Source organism: Lolium rigidum, chromosome 1, assembly GCF_022539505.1.
Source record: "Lolium rigidum isolate FL_2022 chromosome 1, APGP_CSIRO_Lrig_0.1, whole genome shotgun sequence".
NCBI classification, from domain to species: domain Eukaryota; kingdom Viridiplantae; phylum Streptophyta; class Magnoliopsida; order Poales; family Poaceae; genus Lolium; species Lolium rigidum.
In genome coordinates, this window is record NC_061508.1 from 24,544,548 (window position 1) to 24,570,472 (window position 25,925).

Consider the following 25,925-nt stretch of genomic DNA (forward strand, 5'->3'; position numbering starts at 1 on the left):
CGGTGGCGAAGTCTTCAACAGAATCGGAGTACATAGCGGCTTCGGAGGCTTCATCGAAGCGGTATGGATGAAGAGGTTCATTGTAGAGCTCGGTGTGGTTCCTAGTGCATTGGACCCACTAGTCATCTACTCGTGACAACATGGGTGCCATCGCCAATGCACAAGAACCAAGGTCACACAAGAGGCTGAAGCATATCAAGCTGCGTTATCATTCGATTCGCGAGTACATCAAAGATGGAGAAGTAAAGATTTGCAAAGTACACACCGATCCGAATGTAGAAGATCCGTTGACTAAAGCTCTCCCTAGGGCAAAGCATGACCAACACCGTAATGCCATGGGTGTTAGGTACCTTACAATGTAATCTAGATTATTGACTCTAGTGCAAGTGGGAGACTGTTGGAGATATGCCCAAGAGGCAATAATAAAAGTGGTTATTATATATATTTATGTTTATGATAAATATTTATATATCATGCTATAATTGTATTAACCGAAACATTGATACATGTGTGATATGTAAACAACAAAGAGTCCCTAGTATGCATCTTAACTAGCTTGTTGATTAATAGATGATTAGTTTCATAATCATGAACATTGGATGTTATTAATAACAAGGTTATATCATTATATGAATGATGTAATGGACACACCCAATTAAGCGTAGCATAAGATCACGTCATTAAGTTATTTGCTATAAGCTTTCGATACATAGTTACATAGTCCTTATGACCATCAGATCATGTAAATCACTTATATTGGAAAGGTACTTTGATTACATCAAACACCACTGCGTAAATGGGTGGTTATAAAGGTGGGATTAAGTATCCGGAAAGTATGAGTTGAGGCATATGGATCAACAGTGGGATTTGTCCATCCCGATGACGGATAGATATACTCTGGGCCCTCTCGGTGGAATGTCGTCTAATGTCTTGCAAGCATATGAATAAGTTCATAAGAGACCACATACCACGGTACGAGTAAAGAGTACTTGTCGGGAGACGAGGTTGAACAAGGTATAGAGTGATACCGATGATCAAACCTCGGACAAGTAAAATATCGCGTGACAAAGGGAATTGGTATCGTATGTGAATGGTTCATTCGATCACTAAAGTCATCGTTGAATATGTGGGAGCCATTATGGATCTCCAGATCCCGCTATTGGTTATTGGTCGGAGAGAGTTCTCACCCATGTCCACATAGTTCGCGAACCGTAGGGTGACACACTTAAGGTTTGATGTTGTAATAGTAGAACTTGAAATATGGAATGGAGTTCGAAGTAATTGTTCGAAGTCTCGGATGGGATCCCGGGCATCACGAGGAGTTCCGGAATGGTCCGGAGAATAAGATTCATATATAGGAAGTCATATTCCAAGTTTGGAAATGATCCGGTGCATTTATGGAAGGTTCTAGAAGGTTCTAGAAAAGTCCAGAAGAAATCACTAAGGAAGGAGGAGTCCCGAAGGGACTCCACCTCCCCATGGCCGGCCAACCCTAGAGGGGGGAGTCCAAGGTGGACTCCACCAAAGGGGCCGGCCACCCCCCCTTCATGGAAGGGTGGGAATCCCACTTGGGTGGGAGTCCCACCTTGGGTAGGTTTCCCTACTACATGGAAGGTTTTGGGTTGGGGTCTTATTCGAAGACTTGTAGTCCAACACTTGGGGGTTCCACCTATATAATGAGGGGCATAGGGGAGGGGGCCGGCCACGACAAGTCCTCAAGGAGGCCGCACCCCATAGTGGCCGGCCACCCCTCTCCCAAACCCTAGCCGCCGCCTCTCTCCTCCACCCCTCCCGCACGCTTAGCGAAGCTCCGCCGGAGTTCTCCATCGCCATCGCCACCACGCCGTCGTGCTGCCGGATTCAAGGAGGAGCTACTACTTCCGCTGCCCGCTGGAACGGGGAGAAGGACGTCGTCTTCATCAACACCGAACGTGTGACCGAGTACGAACGTGCTGCCCGATCGTGGCACCGTGATCAAGATCTTCTACGCGCTTTTGCAAGCGGCAAGTGATCGTCTACCGCAGCAACAAGAGCCTCATCTTGTTGGCTTTGGAAATCTTCAAGGGTGAGTCTCGATCATCTCCTCGTTGCTCCCGTCTTCTAGATTGCATCTTGGCTTGGATTACGTTCTCGCAGTAGGAATTTTTTTGTTTTCTATGCAACGAATCCCTACAGCTTCATCTTCTTCCACGCCGTCTGCTCGGCCTGACGTCCCTGCACGCCCCTCCCGCCTGGAGACATCAGGCCAGACGATCGATCGATCCCGATGTACGATGCACGTAGGCAGGCTACAGGTAGGTGTGCTGCTCGGCAGGCAGCGTCTCCTCCAATTAGGCCGGCGTCGCTCAGCGCCCCAACCCTCAGGAATCAGCCATTCAGGTCGCCAGTCCCATCTTCTCTAGGTACGCCCGTGGTCGCTGCCTTGTAATTTTCGGTAGAATCAACTCATCCAGCCGGTATTTCCTAAATTGTTCTCTATTCTTTGGCGAAAATTGTTGCTACCGATCTTTTAGTTGAAAGTACGAAACCCAAAGAAAGTTCTGGCTTGATAATTTATATACTGCCTCTGTTCACTAAGAAAGGATGTCGCATTTTTGACTAAATTCCGACGTATCTAGACACTCTTAGTGCATAACTACATCCAAATGTAGACAAATCTTGGACATCTTTTTATGGACGGAGGAAGTATGTATGGTGTATCATTTTATTTTACAAAATTTGAAGTCCCATATAAAAAAATATTTTTTCAGACGAGCAGATATAATGGATAGATTTCTCAAAAAAAAAAGCATAAGATGTCTGAGAGGAGCTGAATTAGAAAGAGGAGATTCAGAATCCTTGAGTACTATATTTTCTGTCATTCTACTACTTTCCACTTAAAATCAAGTATACTTTGTATCTTGTAGGTTGTTGAGTTTCATTTGATGATTTACTTTAGAATTTGAAAATGGAAGATATATTTTCAAAGTAGCGGGCTCATCAATATTGTAGGCCTTTTGATTTTTAAATACCAGTTTTTTTTGTATGTTCTTCAAGTATGCAATATTATAAATGTTGTAAGCTATAAATATTATTTATATATTGTTGCTCGATTTTTTTGTTATACTTAGTTGTGCATCAGGGTCACTCGAACTCCAGCTCTGCCCCTGACCGCACACACACTTTCTTTGATATTAGGTAGAGATACGCAGAATACAAACAACTCATTTTCTGGTATATATTACCAAGTTCATGCCTGCTGGTGGTCTGCTTGACATATCTTAATCACTAGAAACTAACGAGGTATTCTTTTAAAGCTCATTCTCAACTATACTAAATGATATATGGCTGTAGTATTCTCTCAGACTATAAATTTTCTTTTCATTACATTGTTTCTTAAATTTGTTTCAAATTTGGACTAAGTGTACTGGGTTGCTGTTTCAATTAGGGAATCACTGTACATATGCCCACATTAATAAATGTATGTCATGTGTACTCTTAGTTGCCCCATATGTTGTCTATCTACTACAATGCATTTGGTACTGTCAGGTAATGAATTAGTAAAAGCCTTAGGTGGCATTGTTGTGCAAAACTGCAGTAATCCAACCCAACAAAAAAGTTTTGAGTGTGTCCTCTGAACTTCATTTAATCAAGATCTGTCGTGCAGCTGAACAAGAAGGCGCTGATGGAGAAGCCAATCATGACCCCACGGAGGAGCTAAGCTGCAGAAGATCTACATGTCTGAAGCCAGTTGTAGGTTTATTATGCTGCCCTTCCGAACTAAGGCTCCTAGCTTCACGTCGGCCATCACCACACATGTGCCCTGCACTGTCAGAGCTAGAATTTCTATAAACGACTCTCATATTACTTTGCATAGAAAGCATTAGCATGGATGAGACGCTAATCATACCTACATTATTGTTATCTTGGCAACCAGAGGAATGGTGGCAGATCGCAACTATGATGAGTTCATCAGCGTTGAGCCCCTTGTAGAGGTTGGTCGTGGTTTTGGTGCATATTGATGTTTCTATAGTCAACTTTTGTATTTCTTCAGGTGGACTGCGCGTAGTAGTACTACATGATATTTAACTGAATGTAGAGGGAAAAAAGCTGAGGAATAAACATGTACATATGCTTGATCATAAATAAAGATGACTACAGTGCATAGCCTGCATCTTTACATTGAAATATATAATTTGTTTTTGTTTTACTGATTTTCATAATATGGTACTTCATTTTATTACTTGTTGCTGTTGATAAGCAAATATTGTAGAGTGTACGGACAATGCGATCTCGATTGTGCTTACTGCATTTTTTCTACCTTTAGGAATTTGGTACTGTCGTAATGAATTAGTAAAGGCCTTAGGTGGTATTGTTGTGCAAAAATGCAGTAATCCAAAAAAAAGTTTTAAGTGTGTTCTATGAACTTATTTTAATCAAGATCTGTCATGCAGCTCAGGAGAATCCCGACGGAGAACAAGAAGGCGCTGATGGAGAAGCCAATCATGACCCCACGGAGGAGCTAACCCGCAGAAGATCTACATGTCTGAAGCCAGTTGTAGGTTTTTTATGCTGCTCTTCCGAACTAGGGCGACCAGCTTCACGTTGGCCATCACCACACATCTGTTTGTTGGCTTGGTTGTAGTAATTATTGGTCAAAAGTTTTTCAATTGACTAATATCTTTTTTTTTTGTGTAAAGCAGGATGTTTCCAAAATGATAACTTCCGAATGGAACGACATTTCCGATGAGATATCTAGCAGATCAAAGTCCAACAATATTTCTGCCAAACCAAAAGTAGAGACTAAGGTTGATTTCTCCTCGGTTCATCTAAATAATGGCACCTAAAAAGAGATAAGAAATGCAGGATCAGACAATGCATTCTGCTAATTTGACTTGGTTTAGCACGCGCTTCAATCATTATTCTTTGCAGGTTTTGGCAAAGTTCACTGGTGACCAGCAAATACACGCAGAAAATGCAAACGGTACATGTGTTTCTGATGCTTAGCTCATTTTGCTTCTTATGATGTTCTGATCTGAGTACTCCTGGCCTTTTGTAGATTGATGAGCTTCTGAATAAAATGAATGTTATCCATGCATCCTATACCAACAATATTTCTCTAAAACGGAGTTTTCGAGAAGGAGCAAATCGAATTCACCTTCAGAAGTGTTCAAATTTGAAGGAGAAAAAATCAGAGGAAGGAGAAGAAAGTGAAAAGAACAGTTACCAAGGAAGAGATGGTTAAGCAATCCTTTTAAAGTTGTCGGGAGAAAGCCATTCTAAGCAATGTAATCAAATTTCCAGCTGTGGCATTCTGTCGAGAATCATTTTCTGCATTGCAGACTTGCAGTACTAATGTTTATCTTTTCTGCTGTCTCCAGCATGATGCCGGAGACCCCTTGTGGCGGTGGTCGGCGAGATCCCGAGCCTGCAGCCCCTGTTCCCCCAGCTGTACCGACAGTCGACCGTACGCCACAAATGCTTCTCCTGTGCGGCTCGAGCCACAGAAGGTAACTTTTGATAATAACCTGTGATACTAATGTGGCCTTTTCACGCCTTTGGCTGGGAGAACCTTTGGTATAAAGTTTGGTGGATGTTACTGACGGATGAGTTGTTAGCCGAGGATGGGGCACATAATTTTGAGCAAAGATGCTTTGAGGTGTGTATACATATCACACATGCATCCCTCTCAAATATTCTATTTTAATCTCATGCCATATTTTTGTGCATCATTTTAATCCTACTTGATATGATGTTGTTTTCAAGAATAAATTATTCATGTTGTTCCTTATCTCATTCGACATATTTGGGAGACAAACATGCATAACTTTATACTTCTTGCCTTCCTACAAATAAAGTACCCTCGCTTCGCCTAGAATCCCCCCTTGTAACTTCTTCTGTTCTAACTGCATCAAAGATTTCAGTTGTATGTCAGCACATTATGCAAATCACTAATACATGTGTTCCTCTCATTTCTGAGGCATGTTTGTTTCAGATTATGCACATGTACAACAATGGTACACCACGCGAATTAATGTGAATCAGATGAGAGTTCTTATTTACCCTGCCATCCTAGCTGATTATGTGGACTTTATAAGGATTTTTTTGCAGTCTACTTATTTTAACTTTACGTCTAAGATTATTCGTAAATCATGTTCGAATAAAATGTACCCAATGATGTTTTATCATAATAAAGCTTTATTAATTTAAATGTTGCAAGTTTATATTAATAATACAAACTATTTTTCTATTGTTGAATGATGTGGGACGAAGAGTTTAGGCGTGCACCTGCAGTACTGATTCATAAGTGTGTTGTGTAAACTCTAACATCTTTCTAGGGGTGTTTGCTGATGGTTGATGTTTATATTTTAACTATTTTTTATTTCTTTATTTATTTTGTTACCTGTGGTGACGCACGGGCATTTTATAGGAGAAATAGAGAAAACCATGACAGTGGAATATTATATTTTAGTTAAGGGGAAAGTAGTACCTTGTCAATGAATGTCTCTTTGCTGAAGGTAAGGACGCCGAAGCTGAATTGCGCGGCCAGAATCGGAGTGAGGGACCACGAACAGCCAGATCCATGGTCTCGTACGGAGGACGGCCACGACGACGATGGTGCGGCGCCGGTGTCTAACGATGAACCTACTAGGTGTGGTCTCCGAAGGCTGCAGAACTGCGGCGGTTCTCGCATCGGTGACGGAGAGGCAGGGGAGGTACCGGTCTTTGCTCGGTCTTTCTCGAGAGAGTGGTGGAGCTCGATAAAGTGGGTGAGCTCGAGAGAGTGAGGAGGTGTCGGCTTTACATCGTTTGTGAATATCAAAGTGTTGTTCGAACTAATCAGAAAAGAAGTATTTCCTTTAGTTATAGCTATGTTTGTAGCACCCAATGTTTTTGTGAGACAATAATACATCCAAAAGGTGAGGTTGTTGAGTTGATAATTATGACAGCCCAGAACACATGTGTGGGACTTACTGTGAAAGGGTAACAAGAAGACCTAGAATTTATAACCTTGTAGATGCACAACAATGGTGTCTTGTTATTGCGATCGGTAATATCATGTTGTAGTACATTATGCACTCACTGATTTGTTTTGAATTTCATAGTGAGTTGTAAATTATATATGTGCACAGGAAAATAAAATTTGAAAACCCGTGACAACGCACGAGCATTTGTACTAGTAATATAATAACCTTTAATCAATACCCGCAGTGAGGAATCGAACTTGGAGGGCGGCTTGCTCTGGCGGAAGATGCATGCGGGGACGCCGAAAGATGAGATACGTATACAGTACTTCCATGATTTTGATTCGCTAAACGCCACTGCTAGCTAGCTAGCCGGAACAGCCGAGCTTCAGCAACGTACTCCTGGCGGCGGACAGCACCGCAAGGCCATACCATAGCATCACTGGAGATGATGTCTGCACCTGGAGGGAGGTACGGCGATGCTCGCTTGGGAGGAGTCTGATGCTATCCCAGCTCTTGTTCTGCCGGCCACGGCGAGGCCAACCAAGGGAGACGTCGCGCTGGTTCTCACGAAGTAAGACGTGGCCGTCTTGGACATGTATTTATACATGACATGTCATCATCACGTTGTTTGATGCAGCCTAAGATCACGTGGGTTGCCCGATCTCACGAATTGACCGAGGAAAAGGCGGGGAAGAGGAAGAACACGAAGAACACGGTGAAGAACACGATAAACACACGCGAACGCACGCAACACAACCCGATACAATTCCGGTTTACTCCCGATAGCCCGAACCACTATCACGATAGAATCCCTCAAGGAGAGACACGAGGTAGAATCCCCGAGAGAAAGACCGATATACGATCTATGGAGTCACACGTGTGAGAGACCGCGGTAGAATCACAAGTGCGAAAGATAAATCATATAAGGAGTGCCTTCATACAACTCATAGATTTGTTTCTAAGAGAGGAGGGGGTTTCCCTAATCCCGGAGGGATGGTGGAGGCATAAGCCAAGTTCTCACTCAAGTTATGTCTAACCTAATGAAGGGGGAGGTGGGAGCCTATATATAGGGAGCCACTAAGGAGGGGTAGTTTAGGCATACAAGGGGATACATGGGCCTTGGCCCGAATTGACTTGTGGCAATCGCCTTCTCTCCTAGGTGACCTCAGACGCTCTTCTTTCTTCTTCTCTTCCATTCCTCCGTGACCTCGGCCTTGAGTGTGGTTCTTGACATTGATGTACATGATGCGGTCAAGACCGAAGGTCGGACTGCATCATTATTGTTGTCGTATGGGAAGTTAACATGTCAAGCTGCTCACGCTCATGGACCTCCTGCCGTGCGCAGGTCATGGCCACCGGCGCCACGACGAACTCCAGTCGTGTGCAGGACGCGTGCAGGTTATGTTCGCCGGCGCCACCACTAACCGTCCAAGCAGCTTGTACCTGGCGTTCCACAAGCCGCTTCGATGAGGAGATAAATATGGGTTAAGCTTTTGCTACATCGGAAGAACCAGCACGTAAACTGCTAACTGGAAGGCTACCGAAGCGGACTGTTTCAGAGGTAAGAAAGATGCATGACTGTGCAGCTGGAGATATTTGTCCAGAACAGTTCCTCTCGGTAAGAAAGATGCATGACTGTTTCAGAGGACATACATGAGTGCAGGTCACTCGTAATGCTTTTACTGCATTTTTTTTTGTGAATTCTCTTACTGCAGATTTGCTAACCTACATGATGCACACCCGGTATATGATCTCAAATTCTCAACGCAAGGATCAATTTCTATGTGCTATTTACATGATGCACATCAATATTGCTCTGCACTAAAAAATATATTATACATCCACCTAAGAAAAAAGAAAGAGACAAGAAACACTAGTAGAAAAAGAGGCTTCCGTCCAAGCATTTAGTACCGGTTTCCTTACGAACCGGTACTAAAGGGTGCATTAGTACCGGTTGCACTGTCCACACCTTTAGTACCGGTTCCAAAGGACCTTTAGTACCGGTTCGTGAAACGAACCGGTACTAAAGGGTTAGCGTCAGCCGAAAAAACCTTTAGTACCGGTTCGTGACATGAACCGGTACTAAAGGGTAGACCTTTAGTACCGGTTCGTGACACTCCTGCTCCCCCACGCACCTCCACACACACACACACCCCCCCCCCCCCGTGGATCGCCTTTTTTTGCTTTGTAAAATACAAATGAAAATGATATAAATTTTTAAAAATAAAATGTTTTCAGATTCTTATATGTTATGCAACCTACTATTCGGTGAAATTAAGAAATTCGAATTTTGACTTTTTTTGCTAAAAAAGTTTGAAAAATGGTAAAACCGCATTAACTTTTGCATACGACGTCGGAAAATAACGTATAATATATCAAAATCATCGTGGGAAAAAGTTACATCCGAATTCACCGGGGTTTACCCGGTTACCCAATTTTTAGATTCTCAAAATTCCAAATGAAAATATGAAAGCAGGAAGATTTTAGTTTTTTTCCAGAAATTTAGAATTATATGTATTTTTTATTTTTTTAAATTTAAAATTAATAATTATAAGATTTTTTGAATCCCAGAATATTACTATTACTTTTAGAAAATTATAATATTTTCAAATTTTCAGGTTTTAGGTTTGGCAAAAAATATTAATTTTTTAAAAAATAATTAAAAATAATACAAATTAAAAAGTAAATTTTATTTATTTATTCAACATTATTATTACATCATTACTTTTGTTTATTAAAAAAATTATTTGGAATTTAAACAATAAAGAAGTGTGACATCGACCAACATGTTAATAGGATTGATATGATACTACTATCAACAACATGCGCGCGAAGCACTTGGAAGAGAGACGGGAAGGAACTCGGAAGTTAAGCGTGCTAGTGCTAGAGTAGTGTGAGGATGGGTGACCGACCGGGAAGTTTGACCACGGGTAAGTAATTTGACTAGAGATTAAGTGTAGTTAGAGACTAACGAAAATACTAGAAATTCTGAAAAAAAAGGGAGTGGAAAAAATAAACTAAAAGAGGGAGTGAAAAATAATTAGAAAAAATGGATAAAAAAATTAAACGAAATAGCTTTTAGTACCGGTTCGTGTTACGAACCGGTACCAAAGGTCTCAAGCCCCGCGGGTTCCTCCGTGCCCACGTGGAGGCAAACCGGTACTAAAGGTGAGAGACCCTTAGTACCGGATCTTTATTACCGGTTCCAAATCCGGTACTAAAAGCCCTTTGGAACCGGTACTAAAGGGGGGTTTCTCTACTAGTGAAACTAAATCAACTTATTAGTTAAATTTTCTTAGACTAATGTTCTCTCTTTAGTTATAGTTCTTTTCATGATTTTGATTTCTTTCGGTTATAAGTGAACCAATTTGGTTATGCTTTTTTACCTTCGTAAAGGACAACGTGTACATGTTTATCTTAACGCTACCTTTTTTCCCGTTGAGAACACTCGTAATTGCGCTCGGACATATTTATGTTTTTCAATTTTTAGCTGAATTATAGTTGTGAGGTTACAATTATGGTGTTAATTTTGTGTTTCTCTCCCGGTGCAACGCACAGTTATTTTTCCTAGTATAAACAAAGACGCAAGTTGGGGCTCTCATTGCATGATACTGAAGGAGATCGAGAAGGGAAAGGCGCCTTTCCAGGAGGCAAGTTTTATCAATGAAGAGCACGAAGGTAAAGAGGATGCTCAGAGCTAGCTCGATCAGCCACTACCTTAGATTTTTGTAGACACGTGTGGACTTCTGTTCCCCCAAATAATTTTGGAATTCCTGTAAACATTTTACCTATTGATTAATAAATATTAGGTAGTTCACGCCAAAAACAAGAGTTCTAGCACGCTGACATATGCTACTACTAGGCATACATACTCATCGTTGGGCAGGCAGAACCAAATCAAATTAATGTTGCGACGTTAAAACTGTACCTCTGAGGACACTACGGTGTGTGCACACACGTACATATATATACTATATATAAAAGCGGACCCTCTTTGCTCAAATTTTAGCCATTTAGGTACTGTTGATGGTAACATTTCATCCAATCAAATCTCGACGTGTCAGCGATTACTACTGTAGACGAACGCTCCATTTCAACTTTCCACGCGGGTCAAAGCGGTGTGGTTATCTCTCGAAATTTCTCCGAGTCTCCATCTCTTTCTCTCTCCCGTTATCTCGAGGGGCCTCCCTATGGATCAAAACAAAACGCGAGCAAAACAGTACACACACATGAGGGCTCTCGCTGGCGGAGAAGGAGAGAAGCTAGATCGAAAAACAGCCCGAACGGGCGCGGATGTCGCCGAGTGCCGGCAAAGCAGAGCGCGGCCGCATCCCTCCAGCCGGCGGGATTGGCCGCCACCATCCAGATGAAGAGCTGCCGCAGGGGAGCCAGACCAGAGTTTCGGTTAAAGTGAAAAACAGCCACATGGAACACTAATCAGCCTCTTCCGCCTTCTGCGACGCCATGGGAAGTGTCCTCCGCCTGGTCGGAAGGAGCTCGCCGACGAGGTGCGCAGGCGCCGGGCCTCCTGGGCGAACACAGCATCGGAATCTCCAATGCAGTCGCTTGGGGATTCGTTTGTGGCACCGCGGTCGCTGTGTCTGGCGGTCTCCGCCTGGTCGGGGGGAGCTTGCCGACGAGGTGCGCAGGCGACAGGCCTCCTAGGCGAACACGGCGCCGGAATCCCCGACGCAGTCCCTTGGGGATTTGTTTGCGGGCGTGCCGCGACATCGGCCACTGCGTCCAGCTAGCCAGTCGCCCTTCCTCCCGTCCTCCGCTCCTGCCTCCCCGCGATCTCGGCATCACGCCTAGCGGCCGTCGCCGCTTCGTGCAGAGGAAAACAGAGGAGAGGTAGGAGTGCCACTGGCGACACAGATCAAAAGCCGGCGGCATGGCAACCGATCACGCCAAGATTCGACTACCACGAGATGATAGTGCCGGTGGATCCACAACACGCAAGCCAGAACAGCTTCAGGGGCTCCAAGACCACATGCACGTGGATGGTGGACCACAAGCGTGGCTCTGTCCGCCGACCACCGGTGCGGGAGATCTTCACGGACCACACGGTCATTCGGTTTATCTTGATGTGGATATCCACATAAACTGTGATTAAGTTCTACCTCTCTTTGGTAGTCAAAAAAAGATTGACGACTAACTGGTTTCATGAACTGCTGAATTTATCTTATTGCGGTCATTTCTTTGTACTACGTTGAAATTGCAGAAATATAGTTACATATAGATTTGGTGTTCTGTAAGAATATTTTGGCAAACGTGAAAGAAAGGATTCAATTTTAGTATTATAGCAGAAATGAGTTCTGTAAAACATGGCCATGCACTTTTTAGATCTGTGGATGGTTAGATTTTTGCAAGTGAATGGTTAGATTTTTGCAAAGCTTTAGTGTTGTGTCTAATAGCAAGCCTTGTGTATCTGTAAAAAACTAGCAGTACCTGCTTCTTTCCCTCTACTGTTTTCAGAGAACAGAGATATTCATCCTACAACGAAATCAATATATAATATAGTAAACTCATTCATTTCCCTTGAGTCCTTTCATGTCTAGATTATTTGCAACGTAACTGAATCTATAGGAATATTCATGTGTGGTCAATCCCATTTGTTTGTCTGCACCGATGCGTTTCCATTTAGTACAAAAAAGTAGTCTCTATCTTTTACGGGAACGTATGCTGTGAACTAGGCCCAACAGGTGTACTAGTGGACTAGGCAACCTGCTGATCTTCCGATTCTGTACCAAGGGTCTTGATTGAAGCGGAAGTATCAACCCTGTCAAATTTGCGAAAACGCCCCCTGCTTGTTACCCTGTTTCTGAAATAATCGTACAACTTTTCTGAAAACCACCCATCCTTGTCTTCCTATCCCCCGATCCCTCAAAAAGGAACCCTGACTTATTCCTGCCCTGTTAATCTTGATTCTAAAATTCTGATGGGTGCTCCATGCGGCTGGACAAAAGTACAAACGTACACATGAGATTATGTACCAGATCATGTTTCGGATGAATGCGTGTGCAACTCAATGAAATAGGTGAGAGTTTTGTGAAACTCAATTAAAATCCAACAAAGATTCATGGAACACCAAACCAGAACATAAAGAATTTTGAGCCACACATGTATCAACACACTGCAACTGTCAGTTAACAGCTGCCTTGTTTCTTCAGTTTCGTCAGTTAGGCATAGTTCGTTTTTCTTTCCGTTGATAGGAACTGAGCTGCGACTCAGTCTTTACTTTCCTTAGCAAGATAAGATCGGCGCCCTGATCAAACGTGGGATGGCACGTTGATGCGATCATGGCGCTGAAGTAGGGAACGAGTGGATGACGTTGGGATGGCAGCGTCGTGTCTCTGCTCGTGTCCTAGTTTTTAGGAGTTTCAGTTAAACCCTGTAATCGTGAGAATAAAAGGAAGAACAGAAAAGCTGTAAGGTTAACACAGCGCCAAAACTACTCGTCTCTCTCTCTGATCATCAGTTGAGCTCGAAAGCTGACAAGTGGTATCAGAGCCTAGGGCTTTGCATCCGCGATGGCACCAGGCGACTCCACGTCTGGCAAGGACGACGACGGCAGCCAATCGCCGCGCGCAAGGGTTCGGAACCCAACCGCAGCCGCCAAGGGGCGCGAGCCGGCGGTGGCGCGGCCGTACGCGCCGGTCGTGGCGGGTCCTTCCAACGTGCCGCCACCGACGAGCTCGAACTACGCACGCGTGGAGCCTCCTCATGGAGGTGAGCCCGCGAGCACGAGGCTCGTGGGGCGCCGTCGAGGGCGCAGAGGATCTCGACGATGAGTACGGCTACCGCAACGATCGGGGCGCCGTGGAGCTGATCTACAAGTCAGTTCCACCGGAGCTGCTTCCGGTGTTGAGGAAGCACAAGACCGCCCAAGCCACCTGGGATGCGATCCGGAAGATGCGCGCTGGATCGGATCGGGTGCGCGATGCCAAGGCCCAAACCCTGCGATCGGAGTACGACCAGCTGCGACACAAATCCGGTGAGTCCATTGACGATCCGGCCATGCGCCCGACAGGTCCGACGGCCGGACTTGGCGAGCTTGGAGACCCCGTCTCGGATAGGAAGGTGATGCGAAGTGGCTCCGGATCGTCCCCAAGCGCTACTCCCAGCTCGCCGTGTCCATCGACAACCTGGTCGATCTGGACACCACGTCGATCGAGGAGATCGTCGGCCGCTTCAAGGCGGCGGAGGAGCGGTACGAGCAGGACGCCGACGAGGAAGGCGGCACCAAGCTACTCCTCACTGAGGAGGAGTGGCAAGCTCGCGCGGGGCGCGGCGCTCCGGGAGCTGGCTCAAGCAGCGGGAAAAAGGCGCGCGGAAAAGGGCACGGCGAGCGCGGCAAGGACGGCGCACGTGGCGGTAACGGCAAGGGCGGGCCACGGCGCGACGGCAACTGCCGCTACTGCGGCAAAGCGGGGCACTGGGCCCGTGAGTGCCGCAAGAAGGAGCGCGACGAGGCCAACGGCGAAGCACACGTCGCGGAGGCCGATGAGGACGTCGACCCAGCACTCCTCATGGCACTCGTGGTGCCGACGGAGCAAGCCGCGCTGGAGGAGGGCGACATGGTCGTCCACCTCAACGAGGAACGCTCAAAGGGCACCGTCAACACCAAGGACGGCGACCAGGACCCGAGGTGGCACTTGGACACGGGCGCATCAAATCACATGACCGGCATGGCCACGGTCTTCTCCGAGCTCGATCGCCAAGTCACGGGCACGGTGCGTTTCGGCGATGGGTCCGTGGTGGACATCATGGGCAGAGGCACCGTGGTGTTCACGGGCCACGGCGGCCGCCACCGTGTGCTGTCGCGCGTCTACTACATCCCGCGCCTGCGCACCTCCATCGTGTCCGTGGGGCAGCTCGATGAGATCGGGTGCTCCGCGCTGGTGAAGGGAGGCTTCATGGTGGTACGAGATGCGCGCGACACGCTCATCACCAAGGTGCCACGGAGCGGCAATCGTCTCTACACCACCAAGCTGGAGATCACGCGCCCCGTGTGCTTGGCCACCACGGCCGGCGAGGATGCGTGGAAGTGGCACGGGCGCTACGGCCACCTCAACTTCGACGCGCTGCGCAAGCTGGCGCAGGGAGGCATGGTGCGCGGGCTGCCTACCATCGAGCACGTCGAGGAGGTGTGTGACGGTTGCCTCATTGGCAAGCAGCGCCGTGCACCGTTCCCGTCAGAGGCACGATACCGCGCGAACGAGCGACTGGACCTGGTCCATGGCGACCTCTGCGGCCCGATCTCGCCACCAACGCACGGAGGACGAAGGTACTTCCTCCTCCTCGTTGATGACAAGTCACGGTACATGTGGCTGGCACTCCTGAGCAGCAAGGATGAGGCCCCGGCGGCGATCAAGCGCTGGCAGGCCGGCGTCGAGGTTGAAACGCGGGTGAAGCTGCGAGTGCTCCGAACGGATCGGGGTGGCGAATTCACCTCCGCTGAGTTTGCGGAGTACTGCGCAGACCGTGGCACACGCCGCCACCTCACGGCACCGTACTCGCCGCAGCAGAACGGTGTCGTGGAGAGGCGGAACCAGTCCGTCGTGGGGACGGCACGGTGCCTCTTGAAGACGAAGGGCGTGCCGAACGAGTTTTGGGGGGAGGCGGTGACCACCGCCGTCCACCTCTCGAACCGCTCGCCGACAAAGTCTGTCCGTGGCATGACGCCGCACGAGGCCTGGCACGGTGAGAAGCCAGCCGTTGGTCACTTCCGCACCTTCGGCTGCATTGCCCACATCAAGGTCACCTGCCCTGGTCTCAAGAAGCTCGACGACCGCAGCTTGCGCACCGTGTTCATCGGGTATGAGCATGGCGCGACGAAGGCATGGCGCGTGTACGATCCGATCGGCAAGCGTGTCCACATCTCCAGGGACGCCGTCTTCGACGAGCAGGCATGCTGGGACTGGGACGCGCCGGTGCAGAACCCAGGCTCCTTCGTCATCGACTTCGCCTCACCTGTGGGAGTGACAAGGACGCCTGCAGCACGCGAGGCGCCCACGATGCCCACGATGCCCACGACACCTACTCGCACGCCAGCAACGGCACCCTCTACGTCCGCGCCTCCGATGGACACTCCACCTGTCCAAGGCCGCGGTGGTGAAGGGAATGCCGGCGAGGGGTACGTGTCCCCTCCAGCTGGGGCCACACCTGACTCGGAGCTGGTTGGAGAGGAGGGGCCGCGGCGCTACCGTAAACTGGAGAGCATCGTCGACGGCCTCGACAGCGACAACGCCGGTGAACTGTACCTCATTGCAGGGGAGGAACCAACTAGCTTCCAGGAAGCAGAGCCACACGCGGCATGGCGCGCCGCGATGATCGACGAGCTGGCCTCCATCGAGGAGAACAAGACGTGGGCACTGACCACGTTGCCCGCCGGCAAGCGTCCGATCGGCCTCAAGTGGGTCTTCAAGCTCAAGAAGGACGCCACTGGAGAGGTGATCAAGCACAAAGCCAGGCTTGTCGCAAAGGGCTACGTGCAGCGCGCTGGAGTTGATTTCGACGAGGTGTTCACTCCGGTAGCGAGGCTCGACTCGGTGCGGCTGATACTCGCCATCGCCGCGCACGCCGGATGGGACGTACACCATCTCGACGTCAAATCCGCGTTCCTGAATGGAGACCTGGAGGAGGAGGTCTACGTCACGCAGCGAGGAAGGGAAGGTGATGCGCCTGTCCAAGGCACTGTACGGTCTTCGTCAAGCTCCCCGTGCCTGGAACGCAAAGCTCGACGACACGCTCCTGTCTCTTGGGTTCAGCCGCAGCCCATCAGAGCATGCCGTGTACATGCGTTACACCGGCGGTGATCGTCTCCTGCTTGGGGTCTACGTCGATGATCTCATCGTCACAGGCTCAAGCACGACAGCCGATCAACAACTTCAAGGAGCGAGATGAAGGCCAAGTTCTCCATGAGCGATCTTGGGCTGCTGTCGTACTACCTTGGTATCGAGGTACAGCAGAGCCCCATGGGGATCACGCTCAAGCAAGCCGCGTATGCGGCCAAGCTGGTCGAGAAGGCTGGGCTGTCGGACCGCAACCCCGTGCACGTGCCGATGGAGCCTCGCCTCAAACCGAGCAAGCAAAGCTCAAACCCGCCGGTCGACGTCACCCTCTACCGCAGCATAGTGGGGAGCCTGCGATACCTTGTCCACACGAGGCCGGACATCACATACGCCGTCGGCTTCGTCGGCGAGGTTCATGGAGGCGCCAACGACGAGCACCGGGCGGCGGTGAAACATGTGATCGGATACATTGCTCGGCACTCTACGGTTCGGGTGCGGATATGGCCGGAGCACGGGGAGCCTCGGCTGATCGGATTCAGCGACGCTGACCACGCCGGAGACAGGGACGACAGGGAAGAGCACGTCCGGCATGGTGTTCTTCTTCGGAGGCAGCGCGATCTGCCGGCAATCTCGAAGCGGAAGGTGGTCGCGCTCTCGTCCTGTGAAGCTGAGTACATTTCAGCATCGTCTGCTGCGTGCCAAGGCATCCGGCTACAGCGGATGATCGGCGATCTGCACGGAAATGGTGGCTCGGCGACTCTCTTCATCGACAATCGGTCGGCGATCCAGTTGTGCAAGAACCCCGTATTTCATGACAGGACCAAGCACATTGACACACGATATCACTTCATCCGTCGGTGTGTGCGGAAGGGAAGCATCGTCGTGGAGTATGTTCACACCGGCCGAGCAGCTTGCGGATATCATGACCTAGGCCCTGCCAAGGCCTAAGTTCCAGGAGCTGCGTGCGAAGCTGGGGATCATCAATCTCGGCAGCTGATTAAGGGGAGATTGTCGGTTAACAGCCTGCCTTGTTTCTTCGGTTTCGTCGGTTAGGCATAGTTCGTTTTTCTTTCCGTTGATAGGAACCGAGCTGCGACTCGGTCTTTACTTTCCTTAGCAAGATAAGATCGGCGCCCTGATCAAACGTGGGATGGCACGTTGATGCGATCATGGCGCTGAAGTAGGGAACGAGTGGAGGACGTTGGGATGGCAGCGTCGTGTCTCTGCTCGTGTCCTAGTTTTTAGGAGTTTCAGTTAAACCCTGTAATCGTGAGAATAAAAGGAAGAACAGAAAAGCTGTAAGGTTAACACAGCGCCAAAACTACTCGTCTCTCTCTCTGATCATCTCCATTGTCGTTGATAGTTGAGCTCGAAAGCTGACAGCAACATCATCTTACTTCACATTACATGCCTTTCAACACGTATCTGATATTTTAGCTCTGCTAATTTGCACCTAATCTCTTACCTGGTAAAGCTGGTACGTTTGGTTTACTCGTAGGAACAGACGCAGCAGCTGACGGTGGTGGGCAGCTACTGCCTTCCATTCACTGGTCCTCGAATGTCGCCGAAATGAGAGCACATCAAGTGATTCCCCCGAGCTGCACTTTCACGACCGCGCCGCCGTGTGTTAGATCCCGACTAGATGGATTTCACGACATATAGTTTTGGATACAACTCTCGCCAAGTCTGTGGTCGGATCACGAATTCGAATTCTATCGATTACAAGGAACGGCAGAGCCGCCTTCTACCAACCTACTTCTCCAGGAATCCTTTCCTTCCCTTTATACCAGCGAGGGACGGAGACGTCTTCCTTCGGTCGCGATAGCGGGCCGGTGTCCTCCGTTCCCTTGGGCTCTTCCGTCGTGGGCCTTGGACCGGGTCGTTGACAATCTCCCTCCCCGAGAACCCGCTTGCCCCCAAGCGGCTGCTCCAGGGAAATGCTTGACGAAGTGCTTCGGTATCTTCCCACGTAGCCAACGATTACGGTAAGTCACTCCACTGCACCAGTGCACTGGATACCGCCGATGCACCCTTGCGCACCATCCGACGCTGAAGCACACGAATAGGTACTCGCATGGCCGGGTCAGCAACGGGCAAGTCGGTCCGTACCTGAACATGGCTGCCCACAACCTTCTTTAGCTGGGAGACATGAATAAGCTGGGTGAATCTTGCTTGTTTCGGTAGATCCAGTCGATATGCCACTTTACCGACACGGGCTACCACTGCAGTACGGTCCATAGTACTTGTACGCCGGTTTCGCAGTTGGAGCGAACTGCCACCGAATTCTGAATATATGGCTGCAACTTAGAAAAACCATATCATCCACTGCAAATTCTCGAAAAATACGGTTTTTGTCAGCTGATTGCTTCATCTTGTGTTGGACCCCGAGCAGTTGCTTGGCGCAAAACGTCCGGGACAGTAGTGCGCTCATCTAACCATTCTTTCAGATCATGTACTGGGCAAGCATCGGCAGGTGTCGAGGCCAAAATGGCGAGGAGGATGATTGTACGAGTACCTCAAATGGAGATTTGTTCAGCGCTGAATGCCGGTTGGTGTTGTACCAATACTCGAGCAAGCGATAACCACTGTGCCCATTGCCGCGGACAGGTCTGAGCAAAACAGCGAAGGTATGCTTCCAGCGATTGGTTGACGCGCTCAGTGGCGCCATCTGTCTGTGGGTGATAGGACGAACTGAGGCATAGTTTTGTTCCAGCCAAACGGAAAAGTTCCGTCCAAAAGGTACTTGTGAAAATGCGGTCTCTGTCAGAGATAATGGACTTCGGCATGCTATGCAGCTTGAATATGTTGTCCAAGAATAGACGCGCACATGCTGGCAGCCGTGTAAGGATGAGAGATTGGGATGAAGTGGGCAAGCCCGGAGAGCTTATCCACTACTACCATGACACCATCATAACGGCCGGACTTGGGAAATCCTTCAACGAAATCCATAGACACCACTTCCCAAGCATAATTAGAGTGCCGGAAGAGGTTGCAGCAATCCTGGATACTTCACTCTTTACGGTTTAGCTCTTTGACAGATAATGCACTCTTGGACCGTTTTGCGCACAAACTGCTTCATCCGTGGCCAAATGAATAAGCCTTTGATACGTCGATAAGTTACTGGAAAACCAGAATGTCCACCCGTAGGGCTAGCATGCATGGCATCGGTAACAAGAGCCCTGTAGAGTAGGGTTAGTACCTAGCCAAATTCTGCCCTTGTGCCGGATAACTCCATCACGCAGTGTATATCCATCTATGCCATCAGGATGTATTGCTAACTTTGCCAAAAGTTCCATTGCCTTCTTGTCAGTCTGATATCCTGAAGTAACTTGCTCAGCCCATGTTGGTTGTATTGTAGAAATGGCCATAGATGTGGCAAGCTCTGTCGATGGTCGTCGAGATAAGGCATCTGCTGCAGTATTTTCCACTCCTTTGCGATAAACAATGGTGTAGTGTAGGCCCAGCATCTTGGTAAGTGCTTTGTGCTGCCATTGGGTGTGCAGGTGTTGATCATTCAAATGGGACAGACTGCGTTGATCCGTGACGATCTTGAATTCACCACATTGCAAGTATGAGCGCCACTGGTCAATAGCCATAAGTATGGCCAGATATTCCTTCTCATAAGTAGATAGTCCACGAGTTTTTGGACCCAGAGATTTACTGACGAAAGCAATGGGGTGTTTATCCTGTAACAACACTGCACCAATGCCTGTATCTGACGCATCTGTCTCGACAATAAATTGCTTGGAAAAATCTGGTAAGGCGAGAACCGGGGCAGTGATAAGAGACTGCTTCAGTTGCTGAAATGCAGATTCAGTTTCAGATGTCCACGTATACAACACTCCTTTGCGCGAGTAAGTTGGTCAAAGGTTTAGCCAAAATCCCATAATGTTTCACAAATTTGCGGTAGTAACCTGATAATCCAAGGAAACTACGAAGTTCCTTCACATTTGTGGGTACTGGCCAGTCCCTCACTGTGTCAATTTTTGCCTGATCAATGGCCACCCCTTCTGCTGAGATGATATGTCCCAAATAGGCAATGCTGGTTTGTGCAAAAGCACATTTGGACATTTTAACTTGCCAGTGATTCTCCTGGAGGCGTCGCGATGACCAAAGCAATATGCTGCAAATGATCCTCATAGCTTCGCTGTATATAAGGATATCGTCGAAGAAGACCAGTACAAATTTGCGCAAATAATCGGAGAGTGTATCGTTCATGGCACTCGAAATGTCGCGGGTGCACTGTCAAACCAGAAGCCATAACTGTGAATTCAAACTGGCCGTGGTGAGTCTGGAATGCTGTCTTGTATTCCTCGCCAGGTGCCATGCGAATCTGATGGTAGCCGGCGCGCAAATCAAGCTTGGAAAACCACTTAGCTCCCGACAGTTCATCCAATAGTTCATCGATCACTGGCACAGGATATTTACTCTTTATTGTCAGAGCATTGAGGTGGCGATAGTCCACGACAATACGCCGAGATCCATCCTTCTTGCGCACCAAAATGATTGGTGAGGAGAAGGCACTGGTACTTGAATCGGATCACACCATTTTCCAGACATCTCGGCAATCGGCGTTCAATCTCGGTCTTGAGTTGAGGATTGTAGCGGTAGGGTTTTTTGTTAACAGGTTGTGCTCCGGGAATGAGTGGGATTGAGTGATCACGAGAGGCGTCCGGGTGGCAAACCCACTGGTTCCTCGAATACAGCTTGGAATTTCTTCGGAATCTGTACCACTTCATCGGGTAGCTCGTGTTGTAGATTCTTCGACTCGTGCACCAATAGCAGCTCCACCACTCTGTACAAGTAAAATGGCTGGGATTGTTATTGCTTTGCAGAGTAACGAGTGTGCCCTTTGTGATCAAACGACATCCATTGCTCGTCCCAATCCACTCTCATAGGGCTGTGCATTGCTAGCCAGTCCAGACCAAGGATACCATCATATGCCCCTAGTGCCAGAAACTTGAACTGTGTGGTGAACTGATGTCCTTCACATGACCAGGGACAGTTAAGCAGGGCTTTGTCACAAACCATCTTGGCACCATTAGCTACCTTCATTTTGACATCTGATTTCAGTGCAGCTACGTTGGTGAAACGAGGAATGAGAGAGCTGTTGATGAAGGAGTGAGTACTGCCAGAATCAACCAAAAACTGAATTCTTTGGTTCTGTACAACACCAGTTAGCTGAAAAGTGAGAGTACTTGGGTCCTTGACCACTGATTCAGTAGTCATCAGATGTAGTTCAGCCATGCTACTGTTGTTTGACATTTGATCCTCCTCACTTGCTTCTTCTCCTTGGAATAAATCCAGCACCTCCTGCAGTACATGAAGTTGCACAGTCCCCTTACACTGATGTTCCCTGGAATAACGCTCGCCGCAGGTATAACATTGACCTCGCGCGCGACGATAATTGCGCAGAGCAATCCACTTGGCGTCCGCTGTCACAGAAGCTTGAGCTGCCCTGCTGCTTTCTGCAATTGGTTGTTTCTCCAGCTGCGCCTGCGTTCTGTTAGCTGTCAGAGGTGGTACAGGCAGTGGTAGTGGCCTTCTAGGAGGAGCAGGTAACGCCAGAATTGGCGGTGATGCTGGCAGAGATAAGCTGTCGACCTTGTCCTTGAACTGGTTGTTCACTCATCTCTTCCTGCAACAATGCGAGAGAGTAGGCAGTATCGAGTTCTACAGGACATTGAATAGCTACTGCTGCACGAATATTAGGCCATAAACCATCCTGAAATCTAGTTACATAGTGCAGACTATTCATGTTTTGCTCATATGCTGCTAAGCTGATCAATAAGCTCAGCAAAACGCTCTACATAATCTGTGACACTGGTTTGCTGATGAATGTGATACAATTGACGGAGCAGAGCTTGGTGCTGATTACGACCAAATCGTGTAACCAACCATGAACAAAATTCAGTCCATGAAGTGTTATGCAATTTCGGTTGAATGGATTGAAGCCAGCGTGCTGCAGCACCCTCGAACTGCATAGTAGCTACGGTGATCCACATCGACCGATGGGTACCGTAGAGGTTGAAATAGTCCTCACATCTCTGTTGCCACACAGCTTCGGACAAGTGCCATCAAATTTAGGAAAATGGATTTTAGGAAGAGAATGGTGGTGGTGATGCGACTCGGTATCACGGTGGTGGTTGTGGAAGTGTTCATCCGTGCGACGGTGTAAAAGAGGATCATCGCTAGCAGTGTGAGGTCGGGGAATTTGCGCACCTCTTGCCGGAGGAGGCACATAGGCACCCATGGTGTCATGAGCCTTCCCCCGGGTATTTCTGTCATCGCTGGGCCCAGCTGGGCGTGGGTCGCCGTCGCGCGGCGTCGGTGGTGGCGATTGCTCCACCGCAGATGAGGAAGACGACTTGGAGCCTTGGCGTTCCATGCGCAGCTGGATGTCGCCGATGTCCGCGCGGATCTCGTTCAGCGTGGCGAGCATGGCGCGATGCCGCTCCATGTTCATGCGCTGCTGCTCCGCGAGGGTCGCCGCCGTCTCCGCTTTGCTGTCGGCGACGAGCTTGCAGAGGTTGTCGTAGATCTGCTGCTTGGAGAAGCTCTCGACCTCCATGGCGCGGATCCGGGTGAATTGACGGGTATGGTGGTGGGTGGGAGGGGGAAAAAATTGGTCCAGATTTGCGGCTCTGATACCAGATTGTTAGATCCCGACTAGATGGATTTCACGACATATAGTTTTGGATACAACTCTCGCCAAGTCTGTGGTCGGATCACGATTCGAATTCTATCGATTACAAGGAACGGCAGAGCCGCCTTCTACCAACCTACTTCTCCAGGAATCCTTTCCTTCCCTTTATACCAGCAGGGACGGAGACGTCTTCCTTCAGTCGCGATAGCGGGCCGGTGTCCTCCGTTCCCTTGGGCTCTTCCGTCGTGGGCCTTGGACCGGGTCGTTGACACCGTGCCACCGAGGACGGCTTGGCCACGATCTGCACCTTCCATGAGCGCCATGCTCAGCTAGCAGCAGACAATCGAGGGCACGAAGGCGACCACCTGCAGCCCTCGGAAGGGCGCCACTGATGACAGCTCGGCTTTGATCTGTAGGGATATGGGTTGGGATGTTCGGCTGCGGCGGCGCGTTTGCCGTTGGGAACTTGAGCGGTGAAGCTTGCTAGGATTAGGGCTGCCGCCTCCTGCAAGGGACAGGAGATTGAGATCGAGTGCGTGCGTGAACTGTTGCAGTTTTCCAGGAATTTACAAGGGCCTTCATCTAAAATTTATGGGTAGCACTTGCCGATCAGGAGACTGTATATTTTACATCCGATGGTCCAGGTTGCCTAGTCCACTAGTACACCTGTTGGGCCTAGTTCACAGCATACGCTCCCATCTTTTACCCCCTTCCTTTTCTGTAAGAATATAGGAAATTGCATGACACCGGTGAGAGATCAGTTTGAAACTTATTTGGGAGTGATTCTTATTGTCAATGCACCTTTGATAATTGCTGTCTAGCTTTATTTAGTTTACTTTGACCTACTTAATATGTCTTATCTGCTTACTTCTGGCTGCTCATTTTCCTGTTCTATTAATGCAATGGTGCTTCTTTCATCTGAGGTTTCAACCAGCATGTTCTGGCTTAGAAGTCTGTTCATATTTCTGATTCAGAACATCAAAGCATGGAGAACCATCTGCCAGGGCTCTAAAGTATACAGATGGTTGCTTATTTGATGGCCTTCTGGTATACTATGATGCATCTGTTTGTGGTCTGAATAAGAACTAATATGATGGCGCCAACAAGTAGCAGTGTTAGTTCAGTTGTACACCATGTGTTTGACATATGTAACTTAGTCAGTATTATTTGCTACTCTTAGTCATCGAGCAAAAACAGAAACCTTCTTAATAGCAGCCTGGTTATTCCAATAGACTCCATTTCTTGAATGAATTTATTAGTTCCTTACTTCTTGGTACCTATCTAACATCACTGCTCTTTTACTTTCTGCTTTCGTCTTGCAGCTAACCGTTTAAAAGTGATATGCTCAATGGTGAGTTTTCCAGTTCTTGGTGCAGGTGTCTTCGACTTCGTAGATTTGTAATCACCGTGGGGAGTAAATTTAGACTCTGCACAGCATGTCATTTTGCTCAAAGGATAATTTCATATCTTCGACTTCGTAGATTTGTAATCACCGTCGCATCCATATATACATTGTGCGGAAGACATCGCCTATGGCTTCTATCCAAGATAGATCAACCAGTATGCTCCAGCTCCCTGGTCCCTTGTGGTGAAAGCTAGGTATGCTATCTCTTTCAGATCACAATTATCTTATCCGTGAGTAAAAGGAAACTTTGGTTTATTGGGAAATTAATGGACGGAGTTTCCCTGCAAAGTAGCATTCAATTTTTTCACCAATCAGTGTGACACTCCATGCAATTGTTGATGGGTGAATTACAATGGATAAAACTGCCTTTTATCAACGTTGGCTACTTATCCGTTAAGAGCCCTCTATATACTATCGATGTCTGAAGTTGTGTTGATCAAATTAGCCAAGTCATATGCTTGAATAAATTTATATTCGACATGCTAATCCTTTGATCATATGCTACATAGAGTAATATTATATATAAATGCCGACAGAAACCACATGGCATTGTTTATCTCTTCATTGGTAGAATTTATCACCTTCATATAGATGCAGGTTAAAGTATTTTTACTTTGTTGCATAAAAGATGCGGTCAGAGTTTTACCCATTATTTTTTAGAGAGCATTTTTGTTGGGCTGCCTTTTTATGGGGTGTTTCAGTTTCCCTGCCGTTCCTTATTTTATAAGTTAGCTCATGGTAGTCTACGCCAGGTATGTTCAATTTGTGTGTCCCCTGTTTCAGGTTTGTGTACTTATTTGTGTGTTCTTTGATTTGTTTGTGCATAATATATGCATCGCCATCTATTACTGTGGTTTTATGAGTAATGTTTAAAGTCTAATTCCATTCCAATTTCATGAACAAAATTTGTACTGTCATCTTCAAGTGGTATTGAGCTTCGATTTAGTAAAGCTGCAATTAAGCAAGTTAACAAGTTTACCTTCATATCTCTCCTGTAACCGTACAACCAGACCAATTTAAATACTGCTCCTTTTGACTTCTTTTTCACCGTTCTATTTTTTTTCATTTGGATTTAAAAAATGCTTATTATTATTTTTGTTACAAAATTGGCTGAACCATAGATACATCCATTT

General features: G+C 47.7%; 2 long non-coding RNA genes across 2 annotated transcripts; both read left to right on the forward strand.

Moving 5' to 3' along the window:
- Positions 1–4,909: 4,909 nt before the first annotated feature.
- Positions 4,910–5,387, forward strand: LOC124669688. Its single transcript, XR_006992296.1, has 3 exons — positions 4,910–4,963; positions 5,039–5,267; positions 5,361–5,387. It is a non-coding gene; the product is annotated as an uncharacterized LOC124669688 (long non-coding RNA).
- Positions 5,388–5,447: 60 nt separating this feature from the next.
- On the forward strand, positions 5,448–6,190 carry LOC124669696. Its single transcript, XR_006992298.1, has 2 exons — positions 5,448–5,638; positions 5,960–6,190. It is a non-coding gene; the product is annotated as an uncharacterized LOC124669696 (long non-coding RNA).
- The last annotated feature ends 19,735 nt before the right edge of the window (positions 6,191–25,925 follow it).